General features: G+C 43.3%; 1 pseudogene; it reads right to left on the bottom strand.

Annotated features, from left to right (window-relative positions):
* Positions 1 to 666: 666 nt before the first annotated feature.
* Positions 667 to 10,482, bottom strand: LOC142301743 (migration and invasion enhancer 1-like; annotated as a pseudogene).
* Positions 10,483 to 10,767: the final 285 nt, after the last annotated feature.

Genomic DNA, 10,767 nt, shown 5'->3' with positions numbered 1-10,767 from the left:
CGATTTTTTGATTTAATACAGTTGCTGAGCCCTTTCTAGAATAGCAGTAAACTAGAAAGGGATATCTATCATTGTATGTGGTTCCTTTTCTATGAGACATGATTTATGTGTCTATACAAGTGTCTGCTATCTAGATGAGGATTTTCTCGAGTGCACTGATTTTTAAGTGGTAGTGGTTATATTTTGTCTATGAACCCTAAGTGATAATTTTCACGTGTGACCCTGGTGACCCAACACGCAGTAAGTGAGGGTCAGAGAAGGGAGAGCCGCCGAGGAATGGGGGCATCGTTTACATTAGGATGTACTCCATTGACAGGCAGTGATATATTGAATTAGGGTGAGAGGAAAGGGAATTTACCACCCCCCCCCCATTTTTGCCTCCTAATCTGACGAGGTATCTGTTTTTTGACATTTAAGGGTCTCAGAAATTTCAAATTGGGCTCATGGTATTGTCTATGCTACCATAGGAACTTTTTAGTCCACATTTGGTTTATGTTTTTGTTTTGGTTTTTAATGCATATGAATAAAGAAAGTTTTTAATAAGTAGGTAATTTCTGTCACAACACTTGTTAATTTCTTACCTATTCTACCTGTGATCTACTAATATTCAGTGATTGTAGATTGAAGCTTGAGCGATCAAAGAGAAAATAAAATGAAGATATAACATGTCAGACAATATCTGGAACATTTATTGGATGCGGAGCAAGGTTATAGCTGAGTTACAGGTTTTAAGACCAGATTCTAAGATTGTTCATGATTTCTTCGACTTTTTAGACGAAACCAGTCATTAACAGAATCTGTTCTTGTCTGTAAACCAGTCCGACCTCAACTCTTCCTTCTTTTATTGGACAGAGCAGCTTTTCTTGTTTCTGATGACTTTGTCAGCTTTCTTCCCATCTTTCATCTTCTTTAGTGCTTCTATGATCTAATTACGCAAGAATCAGAAATATGTTACTTATTACATAAAACAGGGAAGTGTTACATAATAATGCAGCCTACTGCACATTGCTACACAACCAACATCATACAGTCAATTTATGTGTCATCCATATGGTCTATTGCCCTAATGTACCCTCATCGTCTATTGAGACATAGCAGTTTTCTACAGAGAAATCATTGCATTGGCATTGCTATTTGCAATTGATCAAAACTGACTACAAATTATTTATATGATGCCCTAAAATGTACTAATCTCCTTTCCCTTTCCCTCTTCTAATATAATCTTATCTGCGAATTAAGACAATACTTCTTCCATTTTCTTACCAACCTCTTTCATAATATATCATTGTTATTTAAATGTTAAATTAATACAAATTATTGAAACAAAAGCTGATTCTACACTGTCCTTCTTGGTGGCATCGTATATGTAACACCACCATATGACTGTGAAGAAAAATGGCCACCAAATTTTTCAGAACGCTCTTCAAACCATTTGTTGGATTCGTAGGTCGCATTTTATTTTTTCAAATTAAACATGCTTTTAAAATTAACTCATACCCGATTAAGATGTGAATAAACATCCCAGGTAGGGGTCTGCAAGAATGAAATGTGCTCAGGAGCTAAGCCTCCTTCACATGCAGGAGATGCTGGCTGTCTTACATATCCTGCATTTGTGTATTAAGGGGCTTTCCACTAACATGCAGGAGATGCTGGCTGTCTTACATATCCTGCATTTGTGTATTAAGGGGCTTTCCACTACTGGAGAACCCCAGTTTAATCAGTTGAGAGCCCTAATCAAAAACAGCATGTATTCTCCATGTACAGTGGTGCCATTCTAGTGATGTCAGAGCCACTATTCCCGTAAAGTCATGTTGCTTGTTGTGTCACGTGTCATCTGCAGCCAATAAAGGACACTCATCAGTTGCAGCGCATCAATACTCTATCAGGGAAGATGTCCACTCTGATGAAATAGTAAAGGCTGCAGGTGATGAGCAGGTGCTCAGTGGCTGCAGCTGGCACATCACACAACAAGTTACGTCACGCTTTTGAAGCACCAATCGATAGAATGGTGTCATTGCAGGAGGTGAGTGTACACGGATTTTCTTTTAATTAGTGTCATGAATTAATTAAAATTGAGTTGTGCAGTAGAAAATACCCCTTTTAACAGCCGCAGCTGGAGTTGAGTTTTGACCTTTTCTGTTGAGATGCCACTATAAATTTCTGACAAATGGAATTTAAAGGGAACCCGTCAGGTCCAATATGCATCCAGAACCACAAGCAGTTATGGTTGCATATTGCTAATCCCTGCCTAACCGTTCCTGTATACACTAGCATAGATAAAGAGATCTTTAGAAAAAGTATTTCTAAAGATCTTTCATCGTATGCTAATGTGCGAGGGAACTATTCCCTGGGCATTAGTGCCCCTTGCTAGTCAGCTCCATTAGCATATTTGCACGCCCCTGTGGGTGTACTAACATTCTAATTAATGTGCAGTGTCAGAGGATGATCTCACTCACCTCTCCGCTGCCATCGCCGCCCGACGATGGATTTCGGCTCAGTGCGCATGACCCCAGAGTTTTGGTCATGCGCACTACTTCAGTTTGAAGCCAGGACACGTACACCCGGCTTCATAGTGCGCATGACCGAAACTCCAGGGTCATGAGCACTGAGCCGAAATCCAGTGTCGGGTGGTGATGGCAGCCGGAGAGGTGAGGTAAGTGAGATCATCCTCTGATGCTACGCATTTCATTAGCATGCTAGCACACCCACAGGGGCATAATAACATGCTAATGGATCCGACTAGCCAGGGGAACTAACGCCCAAGGGACTAGTTCCCTCGCTCATTAGCATACGATAAAAGATCTTTAGCAATACTTTTTCTAAATATCCCTTTATCTATGCTAGTGTATACAGGGACGGTTAGGCAGGGATTAGAAATATGTACCCAAAACTGCTTGTGGTTCTGGGTGCATATTGCACCTGACAGGTTACCTTTAAATAGAGCAAATTTCAGTGTGTGCACTTCCATCGGCTCCTGCGACACAACCATGGCGTACTGATTGATTATCATGGCAGAGGGGTGTCTGGTGGATGCAATTAAGGGGAATCAAAACGTCAATCTACTCTAAATTGAGATCAATAAAAACATTCATTCACCATACAAAAAAACGAGCCCTTACTCAACAAAAAAAATAAAAGAAAATGTTACAGGTCTTGTAAAATAGCAACTGAAAGCAAAGTAAAAAAATAAATAAATATAATTCAGAAGTTTTCTCCATCACTTATATACTGGAAGAAAAAGAAAGAGGATGAAAGTTTGGTGACTGTAAATAACTACCTTTCCAGGTCATTTTTTTACCACACAATGAACAATGTAAGAACAAAATAGGATAAAAAAAATCAAAAAGCACAATATAAGAAATTGCCAGGGAAAATTCACGGTAATTCCTGCCTGAGGGTACGTGCCCACATTGCAGAAATTTCTGCACACAATCTGCATCTCTGAGCAAGAAAAACGAAGCGGCAAAAACACGTGTTTTGCAGCATTTTTCTATGCGTTTTTGGCATGTGTTTTTTTTTATAGCGATTGATGGGGAAGATGTAGCCAAAAACATTGAAAGAATGGACATGCTGCAGATTAATTTCTGCATTAAATTTTCAAGGAAAAAATCTTGAACGTGTGCACAACACTTCCCGATTCTCACTGCCTTTGCTGGCATCAGGATTTGCTTCCAGTTTTATGACAAATCTGCAAGCAAAAACGCATAAAAAAACAAGGCGAAGATGCAACGTGTGCACACAGTCTGCTGCAGATTTCTGGAAAATCCGCGGCTTTTCCGCGAGAAATCCGCGGCAAAATCCGCGCATTTTCCGCAGCGTGGGCACATAGCCTTTAGTCTGTCTAACTAAAGAGCATTCACTGAAACTACAAGGAGTCACTAATATACACCCTTTAATCCTTAATTATAAAATTAAAAATAGACAACAAAAACAACTAATTAAATATGGTATTAATTACACACAATTTTATAAGCAGCATTGCCACCAATATAAAAAAAAAGCGTCCAAATATTTTTCTATTTAATACACCTCAATCCTTAGTATCTTAACGTGTTTCGCTAGCCCAATTCAGGGCAGGTCGCCAGGAGACGTACTAAGCGTTAATTCGAAAAAACTGGCAATTTCATTTCTAACTAAAATGGAGTCTCATTGGCAAAGCAATAAATGTGCTTTATCAGACAAATGCTCCGTCATTGCAGCCCTGTATGTTACTTTGAAATGCTGCTGGGTTTCAGAGAAAATAATGCAAAAAAAGGGAATTTTGTTTACTTACCGTAAATTCCTTTTCTTCTAGCTCCTATTGGGAGACCCAGACAATTGGGTGTATAGCTTCTGCCTCTGGAGGCCACACAAAGTATTACACTTTTAAAAAAGTGTAACCCCTCCCCTCTGCCTATACACCCTCCCGTGGATCACGGGCTCCTCAGTTTGGTGCAAAAGCAGGAAGGAGAAAACTTATAAATTGGTCTAGGGTAAATTCAATCCGAAGGATGTTCGGAGAACTGAAGACCATGAACCCAAAGAACAAATCAACATCAACAACATGTGTACACAAAGAACAACCAGCCCGAAGGGCACAGGGGCGGATGCTGGGTCTCCCAATAGGAGCTTGAAGAAAAGGAATTTACGGTAAGTAAACAAAATTCCCTTTTTCTTTGTCGCTCCATTGGGAGACCCAGACAATTGGGACGTCCAAGAGCAGTCCCTGGGTGGATAAAGCAATACCTCAATAAAAAGAGCCGAAAACGGCCCCCTCTTACAGGTGGGCAACCGCCGCCTGGAGGACTCGCCTACCTAGACTGGCGTCTGCCGAAGCATAGGTATGCACTTGATAGTGCTTCGTGAAAGTGTGCAGACTAGAACACGTAGCTGCCTGACACACCTGCTGAGCCGTCGCCCGGTGCCGCAATGCCCAGGACGCACCTACGGCTCTGGTAGAATGGGCTTTCAACCCTGAAGGAAGTGGAAGCCCAGAAGTACGGTAGGCCTCGAGAATCGGTTCCTTGATCCACCGAGCCAAGGTTGACTTGGAGGCCTGAGAGCCCTTACGCTGGCCAGCGACAAGGACAAAGAGCGCGTCTGAACGGCGCAGGGGCGCCGTGCGAGACACGTAGAACCGGAGTGCTCTCACTAGATCCAAAGAGTGCAAATCCTTTTCACACTGGTGAATTGGATTAGGGCAAAAGGAAGGCAAGGAGATATCCTGATTTAGATGAAAAGGGGATACCACCTTAGGGAGAAATTCCGGGACAGGACGCAGAACCACCTTATCCTGGTGGAAAACCAGGAAGGGAGCTTTGCATGACAGCGCTGCAAGCTCAGACACTCTGCGAAGTGATGTGACTGCCACCAGGAAGGCCACCTTCTGAGAAAGACGGGAGAGAGAGACATCCCGCAGCGGCTCAAAAGGCGGCTTTTGAAGAGCCGTCAGGACCCTGTTAAGATCCCAAGGTTCCAACGGACGTTTGTAAGGTGGAACCATGTGGCAAACCCCCTGCAGGAACGTGCGGACCTGCGGAAGCCTGGCTAGACGCGTTTGAAAAAACACGGAGAGCGCCGACACTTGGCCCTTGAGAGAGCCGAGAGACAAACCCTTGTCCATTCCAGATTGTAGGAATGAAAGAAATGTGGGTAATGCAAACGGCCATGGAGGAAAACCATTATCAGAGCACCAGGATAAGAAGATTTGCCAAGTCCTGTGATAGATCTTGGCGGACGTTGGTTTCCTGGCTTGTCTCATGGTGGCAATGACATCCTGAGATAACCCTGAAGACGCTAGGAGCCAGGACTCAATGGCCACGCAGTCAGGTTGAGGGCCACAGAATTCAGATGGAAAAACGGGCCTTGTGACAGCAAGTCTGGGCGGTCTGGAAGTGCCCACGGTTGACCCACCGTGAGATGCCACAGATCCGGATACCACGACCGCCTCGGCCAGTCTGGAGCGACGAGAATGGCGCGACGGCATTCGGACCGGATCTTGCGTAGTACCCTGGGCAGCATCGCCAGAGGGGGAAACACGTATGGCAGTCGAAACTGCAACCAATCCTGGACCTAATCGTCCGCTGCCAGAGCTCTGTGATCCTGAGACCGTGCCATGAAGGCCGGGACCTTGTTGTTGTGTCGTGACGCCATGAGATCGACGTCCGGCGTTCCCCAGCGGCGACAGATCTCTCGAAACACGCCTGGGTGAAGAGACCATTCCCCTGCGTCCATGCCCTGACGACTGAGAAAATCTGCTTCCCAGTTTTCTACGCCCGGGATGTGAACTGCGGAGATGGTGGAGTCTGTGTCTTCCACCCACTGCAGAATCCGCCGGACTTCCTGGAAGGCTTGACGACTGCGAGTGCCGCCTTGGTGGTTGATGTAGGCGACGGCAGTGGCGTTGTCCGACTGGATTCGGATCTGCCTACCCTCCAGCCACCGATGGAAAGCCAATAGGGCTAGATATACTGCCCTTATTTCCAGGATATTGATCTGAAGGGACGATTCTATTGGAGTCCAGGTTCCTTGAGCCCTGTGGTGGAGAAAAACCGCTCCCCAACCTGACAGGCTCGCGTCCGTGGTGACCACGGCCCAGCTTGGGGGTAGGAAGGATTTTCCCCGGGCCAGAGATGTGGGTAGGAGCCACCACTGAAGTGATGTTTTAATTGCGAGGGAAAGAGAGATGTTCTTGTCGAGGGAAGCAGCACTCTTGTCCCATTTGCGAAGAATGTCCCATTGGAGTGGCCGTAGATGGAATTGCGCGAACGGCACTGCCTCCATAGCTGCAACCATCTTCCCCAGGAAGTGCATGAGGCGCCTTAAGGGGTGTGACTGACTCCAAAGAAGTGACTGCACCCCCGCCTGCAGAGAAAGCTGTTTGTCCCGCGGTAGCATGACTAACGCTGGCTGGGTATGAAATTCCATAAAACTGAGGAGCCCGTGATCCACGGGAGGGTGTATAGGCAGAGGGGAGGGGTTACACTTTTTTAAAAGTGTAATACTTTGTGTGGCCTCCAGAGGCAGAAGCTATACACCCAATTGTCTGGGTCTCCCAATGGAGCGACAAAGAAAAGGGAGTAGAAAAGGGACAAAAGTCATTTGGGTGAGGTCATGGGTCCCCATTGATTTGACGGCCTATGCACAGAGAATGAACTGTCAATCAAGCCAAGCCAGGTGGAGAACCACCCAAGCTTTTCTTCCCCTAGTCAGGACTCACTAAATTATTTTTCAACTAATATTCATATAGCATAGCATTCTACATTAAAACATCAATGTGAAGCATTGAGGTGGACATACCATTGGTGCAGCCTGTACAATTGCACAGGGGCTCATTAGGTTAGGGACGCCCACTGTCATCCTAAAAGCAATTTCCTACTATCAAATAGATTGGTTATAAGGGCTTGAATTAATAAACTCCATAACTCAAAATTACTGGAAAATTGTTAGAGAAATTTCTTATGGATACTTTATGTTGAACTAAGGGATAAGAGGGGGTCCTTAAATAGCTCTTGTACAGGAGTCCTTAAAGCCTGCTTTACACTTTACAATTAAGCATACGATATCGTATGCGATCGTACCCGCCCCCATCGTATGTGCGGCACGTTCAATTTGTTGAACATGTCGTACAGACGAATAACCCCCCATCACACGTACGTACCCGTCCATACGACCTCGATGTGGGCGGCGAACATCCACTTCCTGGAGTGGGAGGGACATTCGGCGTCACATCGACGTCACGCGGCAGCCGGCCAATAGAAGCGGAGGGGCGGAGATGAGCGGGACGTAAAAATCCCGCCCACCTCCTTCCTTCCGCATTGCCGGCGGGAGCCGCAGGACGTAGGTAAGATCTGTTCATCGTTCCCGGGGTGTCACACACTGCGATGTGTGCTACCTCGGGAAGATTGAACCTCACGTTCAATTTTTAGGAAATGAACAACGTGCATGCGATGAACGCTTTACCATTCAATCGCAATCGCACGTAGCTGTTACATGCTACAATGTAACTTACGATGCCAGATATGCGTCACTTACGACGTGACCCCACCGATACATCGTAAGATATATTGTAGCGTGTAAAGCGCCCTTAAGTCTGGGTCCACCACTAGTGAAGCATGTCCCCATGTGGTAAATTCTGCATAAATCGCCTCACAGGTTCTCTTGATCATAACCTTTGCTACTTATAACTAGAAAAGAGCGAATCTGAAGTTCCGTGTTCATGCCACAGACAAATGTTTCCTCTATAATATAATTAATATATCAACACTTGCATCTTTTGGATATGGAAACCCGCCACACTCGAGTTTAGAGAAGATCAACTCATCATTGACTTTCACTTCGAAGCTTCCTGAAAATACAATAATAAAATTAATTTACAGTTAAACAAATACCAATATTACCATTGTATCTAATAATAAATAAAACACAATCCTTGTCCAGTATGGTTTGAATTTAACACTAAGAAACCCAATGGGGTTTGAAGAATATCCGATATTCTTCCCTAAAATATCATACTGTATACGGCTCACCCTTAGCACATGCTATAATCAAAACGGGATTATTAAAGAGAAGAAAACCCTGCATTCCATGAAATACATGTGACCTGAGAGAAGGCGTCTTTTGGACTTCTGGTACACAGTGTTAAACAAATATGAGGTAAAAATAAATTAATAAAATAAATAAAATGGGCAAACTCATAGTAACAAACTCATATAGAGCTGATGTCAGGTTATGAATTTGTGCTACCTGTCCGACCTGGAAAACTAAAGAGCCAAAGTATTCTAATGAGGTCAATAGCCTATAATAACAGCTCTGGCTGTTTTGGAGGGTGTGGACTTTTTAACCCCATCTTATCCAGAGCATAAAACTTATTGTGTAACTGCTTTCAATATTCTTTCATTGTAACAGAAAATTATAATTTAATTTTATTTATTTAGGAGAAAAAAAAGTATGGAGGTAAAGGCTTGTGAACCGTGGTAGATAGGAAAATCTCTTTAGATGTTATCTAGGATACGGTAAAGCTATAATATCTATTGGAACCCACATTTAGGGCCTGCACCTATCAAGAGAATGGAGGTCAGTCTGATGATCTGTGAAAGGAGATATAGCTATAGTCTCACTACTCACATCTATAGGAGAATAAAACAGAAAACACTGATGACACTTCCTAACAGACAAGTGTGAACAGGTGCATACTGACATGAAACATACTCCCTATCAGACAAGTGTGAACAGGTGCATACTGAACATGAAACATAACTCCCTATCAGACAAGTGTGAACAGGTGCATAGTGAACATGAAACATACTCCCTATCAGACAAGTGTGAACAGGTGCATACTGATATGAAACATAACTCCCTATCAGACAAGTGTGAACAGGTGCATACTGAACATGAAACATACTCCCTATCAGACAAGTGTGAACAGGTGCATACTGAACATGAAACATACTCCCTATCAGACAAGTGTGAACAGGTGCATACTGAACATGAAATATACTCCCTAACAGACAAGTATGAACAGGTGCATGCTGAACATGAAACATATTATTGAGTATGATCTATATGAGAATAGACCTTCCAGAGAAGTGACTGGAGGGGAAAGTTTATGGGTAGCTACGTCAATGTTCACATTGGCATTTGCCTGGAGAGAGGGGTTGTTCAAGAAGTAGGCAATTTATGACATATGCGGTCGATGCATGAAATGGAAAACATCTGTAACACACTAGAAAGTATTCAGAAATGAATTAATAATAATAAAAATGTATCGTAGTACTATCACAAGATTACATCTCAATACTGACCTATACCAGGAACAGGCTCATTTATAGAGGATTATTAGAAATAATACTCACCAACTCTGCCAACACCACCACTAATGTCCGCATCAGGTACATGCTCCTTGATTTCAGAGGCAAGCTCCTGATAACGGGGCTCATATCCTCATCTTCCACTAAAAAGCAGAAAGAAGAAAGTGTCATCAATTAACATTTGGATCGCTAAATTCACTTTTACATCAGATTCCTGTCCATTTATCTATGTGTTACACTTATAACAGTACACTTATTAATACCCATAATATAAACTTGACGGAGGTACAATATTTAAGAGGTGTCAGGAAATCTTGCAGAAATCACCTAGAAAATCTTACAAATTTTCAAGAAGAGACATAAATGGGCAGGAGGACAACGTCTGTGATCTTAATCCTTGTCTGGTACCATGGGGTCAATGTGATCTCATGCAGATTGATTGGTACAACTAGTGATTTTTTTTTCATGGTGCAAGACAAGGGTAAATTTCTAGAGAACATAAACCCACGTAACGATAGAGATCAGCGCTCTAGTATATGATTTAACTGCACAGTAAAACTTACCAGTATTCTACATGGATCTTCATGGTTTGTGTTTGTGTCTGCATGCTGCTGATTCCTGGGGATGGTGGAGGCTGCAGTCAGTGCTCAGAATCTGATGGGAGCGGCAGAGGAGGATCAGGCTTGGAGATCTGCCTAGTCATTCCACTAGTGTTTTCTCTGTCATGTGACTTGTAATTTGAAACCAGCAACACAATACCCTGCTTGGCTTACATATTAGACAATTCTCGTGGGAGGAAAAAGATAGGAACTGCGTAGAAACATAGCATCTCCAAGGCGACACAGACCTAAGTTCGGACTTTTCTATGGCAACTTTGTGTAGTAAATGGAAATCACATGAAGAGAGCTCACATTGTGTAAACCAGCTCTGCTACAGCAAGACTATAGGTTTCTTGTCACAATGAAATTTTAGTGAGTTT

The sequence above is a fragment of the Anomaloglossus baeobatrachus genome, chromosome 4 (genome assembly GCF_048569485.1).
Source record: "Anomaloglossus baeobatrachus isolate aAnoBae1 chromosome 4, aAnoBae1.hap1, whole genome shotgun sequence".
NCBI lineage: Eukaryota > Metazoa > Chordata > Amphibia > Anura > Aromobatidae > Anomaloglossus > Anomaloglossus baeobatrachus.
Note: the sequence above shows the minus strand (reverse complement) of the source record. Positions and strands in the feature narration are given on the sequence as shown.